Consider the following 17,746-nt stretch of genomic DNA (forward strand, 5'->3'; position numbering starts at 1 on the left):
CATACATTAATCTCTGTAAGAGTTATACTTTGATAAAGCCTCCTGGGGAAAAACATTTTAAAAAGTGTTCTGTACAACTAGCAAGTGCATATTTCTCTGAGTAGAAATGGGGAGCTGATCACATTCGTCCTCCCTAAGGACGAATGTGAGGATTCACAATAATCCTCTTAAAGAAGTTGAATGAGCTACAAGAACACTAAGAAAGACTATGGAACAGAATTTGGAAATTAATATAAGAACAAAATCAGAAGTTTGACAAAGAAGAGTAGGACCAAACCGAAATCCTAGAGATGAAGAATACAATGACTGAATTGAATAATTCAATAGAAAATTTAACATTACACTGATCAGGCAGAAGAAAGAATGGGTGAATTGAAAAATACATCATTTGACATTATGCAGCCACAGGCATAAAAATAAACAAAAAAGGGGTAGCCCAGGTGACTCAGCAGTTTAGCGCCACCTTCAGCCCTGGGCCTGATCCCTGAGAGCTGGGATCGAGTCCCATGTCGGGCTCCCTGCATGGAGCCTGCTTCTCCCACTGCCTGTGTTTCTGCCTCTCTCTCTCTCTCTCTCTCTCTCTCTCTCTCTCTCTCTCTGTGTGTGTGTCTCATGAATAAATAAATAAAATATTAAAAAAAATAAACAAAAAGGAAGAGTGAAGAAAACTTACAGGGCCATCAGTGGATTTCCATAGAGAAGCATGGCAGGCCAGGAGATGGTCGGATGGTATATTCAAAATATTGAAAGAAAGAAACTGTTATTCAAAACTGTTATTAGACAAATTAGAAGTAAAGCAAAAAAAAAAAAAAGAGAGAGAAAACAGGTAAAAAAAAAGTACATCAAGATATGATAAGGGCAATTTTATCAAGAAGATGTAACAATTATAAATAATTACCCAAACAAAAAATCAATAAGGAAACAGTAGATTTGAACAACACTAACCAAAGGGGCATAATAGATATATATATAGAACATTTCATACAACAGCGGCAAAATACATATTCTTTTCAAGTGCACATGAAACAATCTTCAGGATAAATCATATGATAAATAACCAAAGTCTTAGCAAATTTAAGATTAAAGTCATACCAGGTATATTTTCCTTTTTTTTAAGGTTTTAAATTGTATTTTAAAAATACACTGTCCTCCAGTTAAGACATAAGCCCCCAGATGTCACAAAAAAAAGACCATCAGCTCGTGGACATTTACCTAATAGGTAGACAGATACGTGACCAATGCTTAAGATAGTTCCACAAAAGAGCTCATAAAACCGCCTACACTTAGAAACTCCAACAGCAATGCGCTTTGGCCCTCCTTCTCTAGGAGCTTTATACCACTGATCAATAAACTTTGCTTTACTGCCCACCAAGAAAAAAAAAAAAAACTGCCCTCAGTCTGCATCCATGGCATTTTAAGGATCACATCTGTTCCTTAGCTTCTTTTATTATCCAAATTGTATCACATTTCTTTTTTTTCTTTTTTTTTAAAGATTTTATTTATTTATTCATGAGAGACACACACAGAGAGAGGAGAGAAACAGGCAGAGGGAGAAGTAGGCTCCACGTAGGGAGCCCAATGTGGGACTCGATCCGGGGACTCCAGGACCACACCCTGAGCTGAAGGCAGACACTCAACCGCTGAGCCATCCAGGCATCCTGATTTTATCACATTTCTTACTGGATTCTAGGCTCTTGCAAATGAATAGACTCACATCAGGGGAATCAACAAACAGTGGCAAAACAACATTGTGAAATAGAAAAATAAAATGTTTGTCACATGAGTGTAGCAATACAGAGAACATGTCAAGAACATGGCTCACTGGTGGTGGCAGCTATGTTAGTGTTTATTTCTGCATCAAGTTAAGAAACAAGTTGGACCAATCAGCATGACTAAATTTTCCTGCTATGGAATTATAGAAGCCCTGCAGCTTCCCAGGTTTGTTCTGAAGGTCCTCATAATCAGATGCCTAAAGAATCATCTCACATTGGTCCAGCTGCTTCACAAATTTGGCTTCTGCATTAGGTTAGGTCTAATACTTTTCCCAAATTTCATAAAGTTCCTTTCTGAGATCCTCTGGGAGGAGCTGGGTTAGCTGCTTCATAGCTTCTGGTATTTTTCAAGATGCTCATCTTTTGGAACCAGAGCCATAAGTGCCATTCTGTACTTGAGATCTGATACACTCTCTGACTTCTAAACATGTCTGTATACCCAGACAGTCCATGGGATTCTCTGAGCTGCCCCACCAGCCGCAGGCACTACAGCAGATTCGAGGCCCTGCAGCCTGAACAGGGCTGCAGCGGAGGCCTATGCCATGTGGACACTGATCTAGCCGGTTGGTACAAGCCACCCCAACTCTCTTTTCTAACCACAGGGGTATGGAACTAAAAATCAAATACATGGAAACTAACAGAATGCTCCTGAACAACTAATAGACCCACAGAATGTTTTCGTTTTTTAAAGAATGAAATACAAATATCTGTTGAGATAAAACTTACGGGATGAAAATAAAACAGTTCTAACAGGGAATTTAGGGATCAACATGTATGTCAAAAAAAAAAAAAAGATCTCAACCAAATTTTACATCGCAGGGTACTAGAAAAAAAGATACCTGATTAAGCCCAAAGTTGGCAGACAAAAGGAAATTATAATAAAGACTAGAGCAGAAATAACTGAAATTGAGAAATAGAAAATAGAAAAGATCAATAAAACTAAGAGTTAGTTCTTTGAAAAGATAAAATTGATTAGCCTTTGGTTAGACTAACCCAACAAGAAAGAGATAAGATCCACATAAATAAAATTACAAATGAAATAGGAGACATTACAAAGAAATACAAAGGACTATAAGAGACTACTGTGAACAATTATATGCCAACTAACTGCACAGCCTAGAAGAGGATAAATTCTGAGTTACGTACAACCTAGCAAGACTGAATCATGAAGAAATAGGATATATGAACAGACTATAATGATGAAGGAGATTGAGGCAGTCATCAAAAACCTCTCCACAAAGAAAAGTCTAAGTTCAGATGATTTCACTCATGAATTTTACCAAATGTTTAAAAAAGAATTAACACCAATCCTTCTGAAATGCTTCCAAAAATTTGAAGAGAAAGGAACATTCCCAAGCTCATTTTATGACACCAGCCTTACCCTGATACCAAAACAAGACACAAACATTAAATATTTTTTTTTATTTACTTATGATAGTCACAGAGAGAGAGAGAGGCAGAGACACAGGCAGAGGGAGAAGCAGGCTCCATGCACCGGGAGCCCGACGTGGGATTCGATCCCGGGTCTCCAGGATCGCGCCCCGGGCCAAAGACAGGTGCCAAACCGCTGCGCCACCCAGGGATCCCCAGACAGGAACTTTATAAAAGGAATGCCTGGGTGATTTAGCCTTTAAGTGCTTGCCTTTGGCCCAGGGCGTGATCCTGGAGTGCCAGATAGAGTCCTGTATCGGGTTACCTGCATGGAGCCTGCTTCTCCCTTGGCCAATGTCTCTGCCTCTCTCTCTGTGTCTCTCATGAATAAATAAATAAAATCTTTTTAAAAATAAAGAACACTATAAAAAAGTGCAGGCCAATATATCTGATGAATATGAATGCAAAGTTTATCAACAACAGCTAGGAAATTGAATTCAACAGTACATTAAAAGGATCATACACCATGATCCAGTGTGATTCGTATCTGGGATGCAAACATAGTTCAATATACATAAATCAATAAATAGGATACATTGCATTAATAGAATTAAAGATAAAACCCACATGATCATCTCAATAGATATAAAAACATTTTACAAAATTCAACATCCATTCATGATAATACCTCTCAGCAATTTGAGTATAGAAGAAACTCATTTTAGCTTGTTAAAGGCCATAAATGATAAACATACAGCTAATATCATAATAATGAAAGGTGGAAAGTGTTTCTTCCTAGATCAGGAATAAGGAAAGGGTGTCCATTCTTACCATATCTATTCAACCTAGTACGGGTAGTCCTAACCAGAGTGATGAAACATGAAAAAAAATAATAAAAGGCATCCAAATTGGAAAGTGAGTAGTAATGTTGTCTGAAGATCACATGATCTTAAATATAGAAAATCATAAGGACTCCATCAAAAACCTGTTAGAGCTAATATGCAAATTCAGTAAAGTTGCAGGATACAAAGTTAATATACAAAGATTAGTTGTGTTTCTGTGTAGTAACAAAATATCTGAAAAAGAAAGTCTCACAATAACATTAAGAACACTATGATACTTAGGCATAATTTAAGGAAGTGAAAGATCTGTACCCTGAAATCTCTAAGACACTTAATGACAGAAATTGAAGGGGACACAAATAAATGGAAAGGTATTTCATGTTCATGGATGATAATAATTATTTTGTTAAAACGTTCATACTACCCAAAGCCATTCTATACATCAAATACAATCTCTATCATGATTCCAGTAGCAGTTTTTACAGAAATAGAAAAAATATTCCTAAATTTCATATAAACCATAATAGCCAAAAAGAAATCCCAGTAAAGAACAAATATGGAGCTATCACAATTCCTGATATCAAACTATATTACAAAAGTATTGTAATCAAAACAATATTGTGCGTAGATCAATGGAACAGAAGTTAGAGCCCATAAATAATCCTGTCAAATATTGGATAAGGTAGCTAAGAATACTGAATGGAGAAAAGGATAATCCTTTTTATAAAGTGTTCTGGGAAAACTGGATAGTCACATGCAAAAGAATGAAACTGGAACCTTCTCTAATATCACTCACAAAAAAATTAATTTGAAATGAATTTTTAGAGACTTAAATGTAAGTCATGAAAACAAAATTCCTAGAAGAAAACATAGGGGAAAACCTCCTTGACATTGTTCTTGGAAATACTATTTTGATGTGATACCAAAAGCAAAAATAAACAAGTGAGACTATATCAAACTAAGTTTTCTACACAGCATAGGAAATAGCACAATGAAAAGGCAACCTATTGTATGGGAGAAAATATGTGCAAACCACAAATCTGATAAGGGGTTAATATCCAAAATATATAAAGAACTCTTGCAACTTAAGAGTAGAAAACCAAATAATTTGATTTAAAAAATCAGCAAAGGACTTGAAAAGTCATTTTTCCAATGAACATATTCCAGTGGCCAACAGGTATATGAAAAGATGCTCAATATTACTAATTACCAGGGATATACAAATCAAAACTATAATGAGATATCACCTCATATCTATTGGAATCACTATTATGAAAAATACAAGAGATAATAAGTGCTGTTGAGGATGTAGAGAAAAGAGAACCCTTGTACACTGTTGATGGGAATGTAAATTGGTGCAGCCACTCTTGAAAACAGTGTGGTGACTCCTGAAAACATTAAAATAGAACTACTATATGATTGAGCAACCACACTTCTGGGTCTATCTGTGAAGGAAATGAAATCACTATATTGAAGAGGTATCTGTATACCCATTTTTATTGCAGTATTTTGTTTTTACAGTAGCCAAGATGCGGAAACAATATACATTTCTATTGATGAATGACTAAAGAAGTTATATGCACACATAGGAATATCACTCAACCATAGAAAAGGAGGACATCCTTTCTTTTAAAAAAAAAAGATTTTATTTATTTATTCATGAGAGAAACAGAGAGAAGAGAGGCAGAGACACAGGCAGAGAGAGAAGCAGGCTTCATGCAGGGATCTAGATGTGGGACTTGATTCTGGGACCCCAGGATCACGCCCTGGACCAAAGGCAGACACTCCACTGCTGAGCCACCCAAGTGTCCCAGGAGGACATCCTTTCATTTATCATAACATTGGTGGACCTTGAGGACATTACACTAAGTGAAATATGTCACACAGAAAAAAAATACTTCCAGGGCAGAGAAGAAAATGTTATCGAATATATTATATTAGAATATGTAATTGGAAGTCAGAATGGATATTAGGACTGAAAATAGGATTTTTGGAATCATTTGCAAAGAAATGTTTGTTGGAGTATGAGAACCAATGATAGTGGATAGGAGATAGTGGAAGAAAAGTGACAAATGGAAGGTTAAAGACCATATTTCTGTAGAGTGTACCAACCAGTTGAGAGAATGGATGGTGTTACAGATATCAGAACAAAGTGAGCCACCTTGACTTGTCTGGTGTGTCACAATATCCAGCACAGGAGAGAATTTTAAGGAATGATAAATAAGAGAAGGAGATGGGGTAAAAATGCCCCTTTTGATGTCCTGAATTTCAGTGACTTACTTAAAGTCGTAGTTATTTTCTTGTTGTTTTTTCTTTTTTTTTCTTGTTGTTTTTTCTTAAAATAATCCATACTTTGTACCAGATATGTGTATTCCTTAAGTGGATGTTCTGTTTATTGTCTTTTGGCTATGTCTCCCTTATTTTTAAGGGACAGAGACATTTATTCTGGGTATACAACTATCCAGTATCCTATTTTTTGTTCATTCTCCACCCGCTTCATTATCTCTTAACTTTGCTCCTTCCCTTTCCTCCTTTCTTGCTACCCTCTCTCCCCCTAACCTCCCTTCCCTCCTCCCTCCTTTCCTTATTTTATTTTAAATAAATTCTGTTTTAAATAAAGGGCCCTGATCTTTCTTAATAATATCAGCTCACTGAAATATGGCTCTAGGGCATCTCCTTCATATACCTAGAAATTATAGAAATACCTCCATAGATGTCTCTGTGATACATGCATGGAAATAGTCCAGCTTACTTTTTCCCCCTCAGATAATTTCCACTCATGCTGGAATGCATTAAATATCCATCACTGTATCAGATGTATATAGTCTACAGGTAGCCATATGATTATGTTTTTCCAGTTATTACTTTATGTCTCAAAACAGATTATATGAATTATGTAACTTTTTATTGGGTCCTGCCATGATAATTAAAATAAAGTATTGGTCATCTGATACATTGCCCTGATTATAAGCAATGCTACTCCTAAACCATCAAAGATAGATGGGTATCTATTGATTCTGCAGGGGAGAAATGATTCTTCAACTTCCCTCAATTAACCAGTTCTACGGTATAATTATTCTTATAGTCAGGAAGTTCATGCATGTGTAATAGTACAGCTCACTTTTGTCTCCTCAATCCATCTTTGTAATCATTGATCTATTTATGTGGCTATCGACCATCTGTATTTTATGCTGCCTGTGAGTCTGCATGTGTTCACGTACTTTACAAAGGTTGATGACAATTAAGTATATCAATTACAGCTATAATGGCATTAGTATTGTAGAATTTGAAAACATTTTCTCTTAAATAATAACTTGTATTAACCACATTCATTTCCAAAAATTTTTAGAGAAAAATGAGACATTAGCAATAACAGGAACATTTGTTAAGTATTTCTTTCCCATTTCTCATTAAGTTGGCATAAATAATTACTTTATGGCATGCTATTGCAATCTAAAAATACCTTTACCCACAAGCTGCTGTTCTTTTCCATCTTTTGTTTCTAACTAGTTAGTTGAGTCATTTTTTCTCTTCCCTTTCTTCACTGCTTATCTTAGACCCTTGTTTGCTACTTTCAATTTGTTGATAAAATCATATCTATTCCAAGTAAATGTAATGACTGCTTATTTTCATCCCTTCTATGTCTGTTATTGAGTAATACCAGTATTCATTTGTCACCATCACTGTATTATTGTCCATAAGTGATATCAGAGTTTTTTTTTTTTGTTGTTGTTGTTGTTTATTCATGAGAGACACAGAGAGGGAGAGAGATGTAGAGACACAGGCAGAGGGAGAAGCAGGCTCCATGCAGGGAGCCTGACACAGGGACTCAATCCCGGGTCTCCAGGATCAGGCCCCAGGCGGAAGGTGGTGCTAAACCCCTGAGCCACCCCAGCTGCCCCCAGAGTGTTTTAAAAAGAAAGAAAAATTAGCTTTAAACAATTTTCCTATACTAATTGAATTGTAAAAAGCATTTTAAAAATGCTAAATATTTTAGTTTATTTACACTTTGAACAAAACAGAAGTCTAATTAATAGTTAAGCAAGATGTGGCCTCAAAGATCATATTTTCTGCTGCCTTGTAGACTTTAAGCCATGATAGATCTTTATTAAAATCCTGGTTCTTTCATCCTATACATCCATTGGGTCTGTTGAAATGAGGTGTTTTGTGGTAGACCAAGAATTCCCTTGCAGTTGTAGAATTTGGAAGAGTCATATTTTTCCTCACACAGACTTCCACAATCTTAAACTAGAAATGAAGTGCAAGGTTATACCAACATCCTAACACTAACTTGCACTTGTGAATTTACCTCTAGACAAAAGGCAGAAATCTCCCAAGAGAAGGAGGCAGAGAATCCAGGTTCAAATGCCTTTAATGAATCTAACAGAGATGGAAAACAATCACACTGTTTTTTTGTCTCGTTTTGTTTACCAGTGTCCTACTCATTTTTTTTTTTTGGGTATTATATAAATTGGTTTTGAATCCAAAGATTGTCAGTTAGTCATATATCTGTAAAAACAACTCTTCTCAGTTGTAAATTCAGGAATTAGGATAATCTATATATAAGAATAAATATTTACTTACCATATGGTTTTTTCAATGTTCTATTATAACTCTAGATCTCCTATGTAAAGCATAAATATGTCTAATCATCAAATATATTAGTCATATAAAGTACAATTTTATATAATATGATATAGTCAACATGCTATGACATACTTTAACACATTTATAGCAATAACACAATAGTTTTTTTTTAATCTAATTTGTAAAAGCTAGAGAGACAGGAATAGATGAGGGATTGAACCCTTTTATTAAACTCAGTGGTAGGCACATAGATTCATTGTCTTATGGATACATTTCTATATGTCTTAAATATTATACAATAAATATGTTTGAAAGTATTTGACAAGTGCTGAAAACGTATGCTTAAGAAGAGTTCCTTAACTTTGGCACTGTTGATATTTCGGCCCAATAATACTTTTTTGTGGAGTGCTGTCCTGTACTTTGTAGGATGCTTAGCACTATTCCTGGCCTCTATCCACTAGGTGTGAGTAGCAGCACCTCCACCACCAGTTATATAAAACAAAAATGCCTTTAGACATTGAAAAATGTCCCCTATGAGACAAAATTGTCTTTGGTTGAGAACCACTATCTTCAAAATTACTTTTATTTCATATAAGTGAAATCATCTAGTATTTTCCTCCTGCTGACTGACTGACTTGGCTTAGCATAATACACTCTAGCTCTATCCGTGTCCTTGCAAATAGCAAGATTCCATTTTTTTTTGATAATTCTAATATTCCATTGTGTATGTGTGTTTGATATATAGATCACATCTTCCTTATTCATTCATCTGTCAATGGACATTTGGTCTCTTTCCATAAAGAGACAACAATTTGGCTATCGTTGATAATGTTAATGTACATATCAAGGTGCTTGTGCCCCTTTAAATCAGTATTTTTGTGTCTTTGGGTAAATACCTAGTAGTGCAATTACTGTGTTGTAGGGTAGTTCTCTTCTTAACTTTTTGAGTAATCTCGATACTGTTTTCCAGAATAGCTGCACTAGTTTGTATTCCCACCAACAGTGTAAATGATTCTTCTTTCTTCACATACTCACCAACATCTGTTGTTTCCTGTGTTGTTGATTTTAGCCATTCTGACAGATGTGAGGTAGTATCTCAGCATGGTTTTGATTGATATTTCCTTGATGATGAGGGATGTTGAACATCTTTTCATGTGTCTATTGACCATCTGGATGTTTTCTTTGGTAAAAATGTCTTTTTATGTCTTTTGCCCATTTCTTAATTGGATTTTTTTAGGTGTTGAATTTAATAAGTTCTTTATAGATTTTGGGTGAAAGCCCTTTATCAGATGTCATTTACCAATATCATCTCCCATTTTATATGTTGTGTTTTAGTTTTGTGGATTGTATCCTTCACTGTGCAGAAGCTTTTTATCTTGATGAATTCCCAATAGTTCATTTTGTCTTTGTTTCCCTTATTAGTAGAGACATGTCTACTGATAAGTAGCTATGGCTGAGGTCAGAGAGATTTCTGCTTGTGTCCTCCTCTAGGATTTTGATGGATTCCTATCTCACATTTAGGTTTCTCATCCATTTTGAGTTTATTTTTGTGTATGGTATAAGAAAGTGGTCCAGTTTCAATTCTTCGGCATATCGCTGTCCACTTTTCCTAACATCATTTGTTGAAGAGACTCTTTTCTCCATTGGATATTCTTTCTTTCTTTGTCAAAAATGAGGTGAACCTATACTTGTCAATTTCTGGGTTGGGATCCCTGGGTGGCGCAGCGGTTTGGTGCCTGCCTTTGGCCCAGGGCGCGATCCTGAAGACCTGGGATCGAATCCCACGTCGGGCTCCCGGTGCATGGAGCCTGCTTCTCCCTCTGCCTGTGTCTCTGCCTCTCTCTCTCTCTCTCTCTCTCTGTGACTATCATAAATAAATAAATAAATAATAAATAAATAAATAAATAAATAAATAAATAAAATATTTAAAAAAAATTCTGGGTTTTCTATTCTGATCCATTGATCTATGGGTCTGTTTTTGTGCTAGTACCATACTGTCTTGATCATTACAGTTCTTTAATAGAGCTTGATGTCTGGAATGGTGCTTTCTCCCAGCTTTTCTTTTTTTTTTTTTTTCAATATTGCTTTCAATATTGCTTCTGTGGTTCTATACAAATTTTGGGTTTTCTACATAGAGTATCATATCAATTGCAAATAGTGAAAGTTTGACTTCCTCCTTGCTGATTCAATGCCTTTTACTTCTTTTTGTTGTGTGATTGCTGAGGCTAGGACTTCTAGTACTATGTTAAATAACAGTAATGAGAGTGGACATCCCTGTCTTGTTCCTGATCATAGAGAAAAAACTCTCAGTTTTCACCATTTTTTAAAATATCTTATTTATTTATGAGAGACAAAGAGACAGAGAGAGAGAGAGAGACAGAGAGAGAGAGAGAGAGAGAGAGAGAGAGGGAGAAGCAGGCTTCATGCAGGGAGCCTGACATGGGACTCAATCCCAGGTCTCCAGGATCCCACCCTGGGCTAAAGGCAGTGCTAAACCACTGAGCCACCGGGGCTGCCCCAGTTTTCACCATTTAGGATGAAATTAGCTGTGGTCTTTGGATTTGGAAGTTTTCCTTCCATTTCTATGTTTTTGGAAATACATAGAATTTGGATTCTTTGGAAACAAAGAATATCTAATTGACTCTTTTTTAAATGTCTTGGTAGAATTTCCTTAGGGAGCCATGTGGCCCCAGACTTTTGTTTGTTGGATGCTTTTTGATTACTGATTCAATTCTTTCATGTTTATGGATCTATTCAAATTTTGTTCATATCTTCCTGTTTCAGTTTTGACAGTTTGTATGTTTCTAGAAATTTGGCCATTTCTTCCAGATTGCCCAATTTCTTAGTATATAATTTTTCATAATATACTCTAATAATTGTTTTATTTCTGCGGTGTTGGTTGTGATCCTTTCTCATTCATTATTTTATTTATTCGAGTCTTTCTTATATTTTGATAATTTTGGGTAGAGGTTTATTGGTTTTATTGAGTCTTTCAAAGAAGCAGCTCCTAGTTTTGTTGATCTACTCTTTTTTGTTTGATTTATATTATTCATTTCTATGTTCTAATTTTTATTATTTTCTTTCTTCTTCTGGCCTTTAACTTCATTTCCTGTTCCCTTTTTAGCTCCTTTGCATGTAATATGATTGTATATTTGAAATTTTTCTTATTTAAGGTAAGCCTGTATTGCTGTAATATTCCTTCTTATGACTACCTTTGCTGTATCCCCAGTGTTCTGGACTGTCATGTTTTCATTTTCATTAGCTTCTATGCATTTTTTACTTTCTTCTTTAATCCTGGTGAACCAATTCATTCTTTAGTAGGATGTTCTTTAACCTCCATGTATTTGTGGTCTTTTCCAATTTGTTTTGTGTGTGGTTGACTTCAAGTTTTACAACGCTGTGGTCTGAAAATATGTGTAGTATGATCTCATTCATTTTGTATTTGTTGAAGGCTCATTTATGACCCAGAATGTGATCTATTCTGCAGAATGTTCCAGGTGCACTTCAAAAGAATGTGTATTCTGCTGCTTTAGGATGAATTGTTCTCAATATATTTGTGACATCCATCTGGTCCAGTGTGTCATTCAAAGCCATTCTATCCTTGTTGATTTCTGCTTAGATGAATTATCCATTGCTATAAATGGGGTTTTCAAGTCCCCTACTATTTTTATATAAGTATCAGTAAGTTTCATTTTTTGTTGTTATTTATTAACCCATGTATTTGAGTACTTCCAAGTGGGGGTATAAATATTTATAATTTTTAGATATTTCTGTTGGATAGTCCCATTTATTATGGTATAGTGCCATTCTTCTCTTATTACTGTCTTTAGTTTAAGATCTAGTTTGTCTGATAAGAGTCTGGCTACTCTGGCTTTCTTTTGACATTCATTAATATGGTAGATTGTTCTTCTTCCCCTCACTTTCACTATGCAGTTGTCTTTAGGTCTCTTGTAAGCAAACGTATGTGAATTTTAAAAAAATAATTCTGGTACCCTATGTATTTTGATTGGAGCATTTACTCCATTATTATTCAGAATGATTAGTGAAAGGTATGAATTTAGTGCCGTTTTATTACCTGTTAATTTGCTGTTTCTGGAGATTTTCTCTGATCCATTCCAGTCTTTGTTGCTTTTGGTCTTTCTGCCCCACTCAGGTAGTCCCCTTAAATATTTCTTGCAGGACTTGTTTACTGGTCATGAACTCCTTTAATTTTTGTTTGTCTGGGATATTCTTTATCTCTCCTTGTATTCTGAATGACAAGCTTGCTCAATAATGTATTCTTTGCTGCATATTTTACCATTCATCATGTTGAATATACTATGCCACTCTCTTTGGGCCTGTCAGGTTTCTTTAGTGTGATCTGCTGCTAACCTGATTTGTCTTCCATTGTATGTTAGGGTTTTGTTGACACTTGCTGTTTTCAGGATTCTTTCCCTATCTCTGTAATTTGCAAATTTTACAAACTGCAAACTGATGTTGGTCAGCTTTTGTAGAGTTTGATGGGAGTTCTCTGTGCCTCCTAGATTTGGATGTCTGCTTCTTTCCCCAGATTGGTGAAATTATCAGCTATAACTTGCTTAAATAAACCTTCTGCCCCTTTTTGCTTTTCTTCTTCTTCTGGGACTCCTATGATATAAACACTTTTATGCATTATTGATCACGGAGTTCCCTTACATTCATGGTCTAATATTTTTCTTTCCCTCCTATTTCACTTTCATTATTTTCCATAAATTTATCTTCTATATCACTAATTCATTCCTCTCCTTCCATATTTGTGGTCATCACATCTAGTTGGTTTTGCATCTTGTTTATAGAATTTTTTATTTTGGCCTTACTAGATTTTAGGTCTTTTATCCCTGCAGTAATGGTCTCTGCTTTCTTCCATGCTTTCTCAAGCCTAGCTAGTATACTTAGGATTGTTGTTTTGGATTCTGGTTCAAGTTTAGTACTTATATCTCTTTTGTTTCGCTCCATGTCGGTGACCTGGTATTGTTCATTCTTTTTGGATAAATTCTTCAATCTTGGCATTTTGTGTAGGTCTCGTCTTTTATGTGTCAGTAACACCTACACCTGATTGTATTTACACTACCACTAAAGCTTTCAGCATTCTATGATCAATAGATCTGGTGTGTGCAGTATTTTCTGTTCATTTTCTGGGGGAGGGGCCTGCTGCTTCTCTGGCTCTCAATTACACTTGCCCTATTAGAAAAGGCACCTGAAGAGTAATAGGGGGCAGGGCTTGATGTAAGTGGCCCAGGCCTCCATTGTGTGCACTGTACTGCTTGCTGAACTCCATCCATATTGATGGGAGGGGTGAACAATGGAGCTGGACTATTCTCTTCTCTGGAAAGGTGAGTTTGCACCCACCACTGTTCAGAAAGCCCTCACAAAAAGCAGCCTATCCTCTTGTATCCCGGGTTTCTATCAGATCCCTGCCTCCACCCTGTCTGTGTTCATACTGTCAGCCCAGCTCTTGGTGCTGCAATGTTCCTGACTTTTATCTTCAGTGGGTGGCTGGGTTTCAGAATTCCAAATTTTAGAGACTCAGTGCAATGCAGACCTGCTCTGATCCTCTGGGTAAGGTCTTAATGCACTGTGTCTGGTACCAGTTTGTCACAGAAAAGTAGTTGTGTAACCACTCAGGGGCTTGGATTTTAAGGTAAAGCATAACAAAAAGCTGGCATTTAGGCTAGTTGCCCTCAGCAGGTGTCTTTGATAGGGAATGTCAACCCACATTCATCCTGTTGTTCTTCAGGGATGTTTTGACTATTTCTCTCTCTCCTTTCAGCCACATAAATTTTATAATCATTTTGACAAGTTTAAACAAGAGGAAAAATCTATTCACAGTAGTTGATTACACTTGCATAAAATGGGCAAATTTGTATCTATTGAGATTCATATATTTAATTCTTCCTATCCTTGAGCATGGCATGTGTGTCTATTTATTTAAATCATTTTTAACAACTTTGAAAAAAAACTTTTTTTTAGATTTTATTTATTTATTCATGAAAGACACACACAGAGAGAGAAGCAGAGACACAGGCAGAGGGAGAAGCAGGCCCCATGCAGGGAGCCCGATGTGGGTCTCAATCCCGGGACCCCAGGAACACGTCCTGGGCCAAAGGCAGGCACTAAACCACTGAGCCACCCAGGGTTCCCTCTGAAAAAACTTTCTATGACACTTCCTAATTTATCTGTTTTTCCATATTTTGGTTTTTTTTTTAATCTAAATTAGACAACATGTTTACTGTTTCATGCATGTTTGCTTAAATTTACTCATATATTTAACTTAGGTTTATACTTCCCTTCTATATTATATGACAGCTTCTAGGATCATTTTACTTCTTACTGAAACACATCTTTTTAAAGTATTGCTAGTGAAATTTTGGTCATTGTAAACACTAAAGTTTGTTTGATAATGTGTTTATTTCATCCTTGATCTTAAAATATATTTGCAATGGATATATAATTCTAATTTGTAAATTATTTTCTCAGCAGTGTAAACAGATTATTTCACCAATATCTGGTTTTGATTATTATTGAACAACATCCATTCTTCTGTTTATTTTGATTCATTGGACTTCCTGAATGTAATGATTGTTATTTTATCAATGATGGATAATTATTAGCCAATTTTATTTAGAGTATTATCTGTCTTCTATGCTCTCTATCCATAGTTGCCTTCTATAATTCTAATTAAACATATTTTAACCATTGTTACTCTGTTTATGTTTTCTTGTGTTTACATCTCATAGTTTGTCTTTATGTCAAATACTTTACTGGGTATGTCTTTTTGTTCTTTTGTCCATTTTTACTAATTTTTTTATGATTTCTGCCTCATCTTCTGTTTTACTTCCTCCGATGAATTTCTAATATCAATTATTATATTTCTTATCTCTCTAGAAAATCTTTGTTTTTCAAATATTATGTCTTGTGTCTTTATAGGTCTAATTCTATTGTTTTTCTTACTCATTTTTAGTATTCTTTTTTCACTGCTTCCTATGTTATCTTTATTTTTATTGTGAACTAGTGATTTCTAATTTTTATCTGTGGGAATCCTTTGAAACTGATGTTTAAAGGTAGTTTCCTCCTTGGAAATTTGCATGAATTATTGCCAGACATCTAGGACCATTACCAAAGATTAATCACTTTAAGTTTAAACTCTCTCTCTCTCTCTCTCTCTCTCTCTCTCTCTCTCTCTCTCTCTCCTCATTTCTATCTCTCTTTCTCTATTTCTTATTTCTCTCTTGGGATAGATTTTTAGGTGTGTGTGTGTGTGTGTGTGTGTGTGTGTGTGTGTGTTGGTTTTGTTTTGTTTTTGTTTTTGTTTTTGTTTTTGTTTACAACTAGGTAGTTTATATTCTGATCAAAAACCTGCATGGGAGCTGTCTTGTGGTTAGAGATTTATAGGGGAGAAACCCCATACTCAAATACCAGAGTCAAGACAAAATCAGGCAAGATTTCATACTGTTTTCCTCTGTGGGTGAGCTTTGTTTTTTCTTGAAGGTAAGCCTTTCACTAGGGATATTATCTCTTGGGGTCTCATATTTACACAGTTGAATTTGTCCTCATATCTTATAAAAGGTCTAGGCCTTGTGTACACTCCATCTTATCTTCTAGACACATTGCAGCTGAAAACTGTGGACCACTAGAGATTGGTAGATGTTCCTAAGATAGTCTTCCGTATTTGATTATATCTCTGGATTAGTCCTTTATTTAAAAAAAAAAAAAAGATATTTTAAAAGAGTTTTATGTGTTCTCTAAATTGACAGCCCATACCCCATTTGACTACGCAATTGACTAGTGTAATCAGTCAGCTAGAAATAGAAGTATTTTCTAAAGTATCTCAATAACTCTTTTATTGGGAAGTTGGGACCAGCATATTACATACACTTATCTGCCCCCATGTTCAGGTCAGTATATTTTACATTCGATAAATCCCAAGTGTTCTTTCTGCTTAGTTAAAAATCATATTATCAGCTTGACCTGGATACCTGGTATGTTAAAATGTCCAGTGCATTATGAATGCCTCATACTGGCTCTTTGTTTCTTTAAAGAATAACTGTATACTTTTATGCATGTTTTGGAGGCACGTGTTTATAACCAGTTCTTACATGAAAACAGGGAAGTGAATACTTAAAGATAGCCAATAATGTATAAGTCTCTTTAGCTAATTGAAATGATTTTCTGGGGCAGCCCAGGTGGCTCAGCGGTTTAGTGCCACCTTCAGCCCAGGGCGTGATCCTGGAGATCTGGGATCGAATCCCACGTTGGGCTCCCTGCAAGGAGCCTGCTTCTCCCTCTGCCTGTGTCTCTGCCTTTCTCTCTGTGTGTGTCTCTCATGAATAAATAAATAAAAATCTAAAAGAAAAAAGAAATGACTTTCTGGTACTATGGTCTCAGAAATAGAAGCAACCTCATGTTTCTGTGTTTATTGTTTTCCTAGATAGTGGTGTTTTTACATTTGGATCTGCATAAGCCTGGTAGCATTCTGACATCACATGCTTTGTGTAACTATATGCATATTCTGTTAGTGTGCTAATTTTCCTAGTATACATAGAATTGCATCATTTCATATGACCCAATAAAAATCATGAAAGAGAATCACTGACTTTGTGAAGTGAAATAATTAGGTATACCATGAATGTACACCTTGTATAGTTGAATGAAATTTCCAGATAGTTTTTTGGTAGTATTCCACATCAAGTGCATTGCAATATTCTCATTTCAAAATTTGTAAGCTGTTAGCACACTTCAAACTCCCTAGATAGTTATATTGACTATTGGAGTACTATTCAGCTTTGGAAACATCTACATATAATATTTAATAATACTGCATCCTTGCATTTATTTGTATCAGTTTGTCATGGACATTTTAAGGTGATATCTAAAGAAAGCAGAGTGTAGCATAAACAGGATATTGTATACCTGTTACCTGTTTTAACAAATATGAATCTATTCTATTATGTATCTGAGGATATTAGTTTGGCTACACTTACAATGAAAAGATATTTTATATTTTATTTGAAATATGTTAGTTTAAAATACGTGAATATTATATAATATGTAGAAAAATATTAACATAGATAGTATTTGGTTTTTTAAAATATTTTATTTATTCATGAGAGACACAGAGAGAGAGGCAGAGACATAGGCCGATGGAAAAGCAGGTTC

The 17,746-nt window shown here is 35.4% G+C and overlaps 1 protein-coding gene and 1 pseudogene across 3 annotated transcripts in view; one reads left to right on the forward strand and one right to left on the reverse strand.

The window, feature by feature from the left end:
- The window catches only part of DIAPH2 (diaphanous related formin 2), a 1,101,152-nt gene that overhangs the window by 505,245 nt on the left and 578,161 nt on the right, over nucleotides 1-17,746 (forward strand). The gene's annotated exons all lie outside the window — the stretch shown is intronic.
- Nucleotides 1,806-11,817, reverse strand: LOC129517629 (5'-deoxynucleotidase HDDC2-like; annotated as a pseudogene).

This window comes from Nyctereutes procyonoides, unplaced genomic scaffold (assembly GCF_905146905.1).
Source record: "Nyctereutes procyonoides isolate TBG_1078 unplaced genomic scaffold, NYPRO_anot_genome, whole genome shotgun sequence".
Taxonomy (NCBI): Eukaryota; Metazoa; Chordata; class Mammalia; order Carnivora; family Canidae; genus Nyctereutes; species Nyctereutes procyonoides.